At 38.4% G+C, this 1792-nt stretch overlaps 1 pseudogene; it reads left to right on the forward strand.

Moving 5' to 3' along the window:
- Positions 1–644: 644 nt before the first annotated feature.
- The window catches only part of LOC101661023, an 8324-nt pseudogene continuing 7176 nt past the window's right edge, over positions 645–1792 (forward strand).

Raw genomic sequence — 1792 nt, forward strand, 5'->3', positions numbered from 1 at the left:
TACAAATGTGCTTTATACAATTGATGTATGTATGGATTGTGATGAGTTGTATGAGCCCCTAATAAAATGATTTTTTTTTAAAAGAAGAAGTAAAAAATAAATACATAAACTTGGGAAGAACTTACGGGATAACCTTACAGAAAACCCTCTCATGAAAAAAAAGGAACATCACAAAGATTTAGTGAACAATAAAACAACAATGAAGAAATTAATAGGAAAAGCAACTAACTAAATGAACTAAGCACAGCAAAGTTATATGGAACAAAAGACATAAACAGCACCAGTAAATAAATAAAATTTTTAAACGGCAATAAATTGTACCCCCAACAAATGTGAAAACATAGACAGAACACTCCAAATTTATTTTATGAAACAAGAATGGCCCTACTAAAACCATGTAAAGAACTTACTAAAAAAGAAAAATCAATGTTTCATAACCATAGACCTACACTTCTCAACAAAATCCTAGCCAACAGAATCCAACAACTTTTCACAGGCTATAATAATACATTATGAGCAAATGGCATTCCTGCTAGGTATGCAAAGTTGGTTCAACATTAGAAAAACAATCACTCATAGTCCAGTGAGCTTTGACAAAGGGCTGAAATGCATTAAAAGGGAGAAGAGATCATCTCTCTTAACACATGGTACTAGCAAAACTGAATATCCATTTGCTTAAAAATAAAACAGGACCTGTATCTTATACCATATGGAAAGCCAAACTAAAAATAAGTCAAAAAAAGGCTTTCACACTAAAGGAAACATTATCTGATGGTTATCAGAGGTGGGAAGGTAAAAAAAGGTAAGCTACTAGTTAGAAAGGAAAGGCGAAGGCCACATACAATGTGAGAGGTCAGCAAAAAATGGTGGGAAAGGAAGACACTGGAAAGGGTGTAAAAGCGAAAAACAACAGGGCAAATACTCTTCTATACCCAATCCTGCAATAACAGTGATCTGGGAGTAAACATGCAAATCTGCATAGAGACACATGCCAAAAGAATGTAAAAGGGAAAAGTGGGAGTATACTCATGAATGCATTTATGGTTGACATAGCATATTTCTCTTTGCTGCAAATATATTCATAAAGGTGATGGATATACTAGTAAGCATGCATCTTACATAATCAACCATTTGAGATCAATAAGGCAGTATTTATCCAAGGACAAAATGCTAAAATGTTAGAAAAGGAGGAAATTGGGAAACATTGAACTAAGTACTGAAAACTCTTAGATATAACCAAACACCTTGAGAGAACGAATGGCTGAGCCTGAGGACACCAGGATTAATTGGCATAGCACAGTCCACAAAGGCAATAGTATATATCCTACTTTATTAAAGTAGTGATTAGAGTCTTGAAAGTGAGTAGGTCTGTTGTCCGCCCCCCAGGGAGGAGGTCACATGTAGATCCTTGTAACCGGGTCCCCCTTTCCAACCCACCCTCCACCAACCCTCCCAGTAGTGCCACTCACACCACTGGTCCTGACGGGATCATCCACCCTGGATTCCCTGCGCTTCCACTTCCTATCTGTACCAGTGTACGGCCTCTGGTCTAACCAAATTTGTAAGGTAGAATTGGGATCATGACAGTGGAGAAGGAGGAAGCATTTAGGAACTTTGCTACATCTTTGCTACATCGCGCCCTGACTGGCTCCTCTCCTCCCCAAGACAATTCTGTAAGGGGATGTCCAGTGGCCTACAAATGGGCTTTTGGTCTCCACTCCGCACTCACCTCATCATTCACTATAAGATTTGTTGTTCTGATGATGCCTGATACCTGATGCCTGATCCCTTC

Source organism: Echinops telfairi, unplaced genomic scaffold (assembly GCF_000313985.2).
Source record: "Echinops telfairi isolate 266 unplaced genomic scaffold, ASM31398v2 ScPeMD7_10;HRSCAF=50, whole genome shotgun sequence".
Classification (NCBI taxonomy): Eukaryota; Metazoa; Chordata; class Mammalia; order Afrosoricida; family Tenrecidae; genus Echinops; species Echinops telfairi.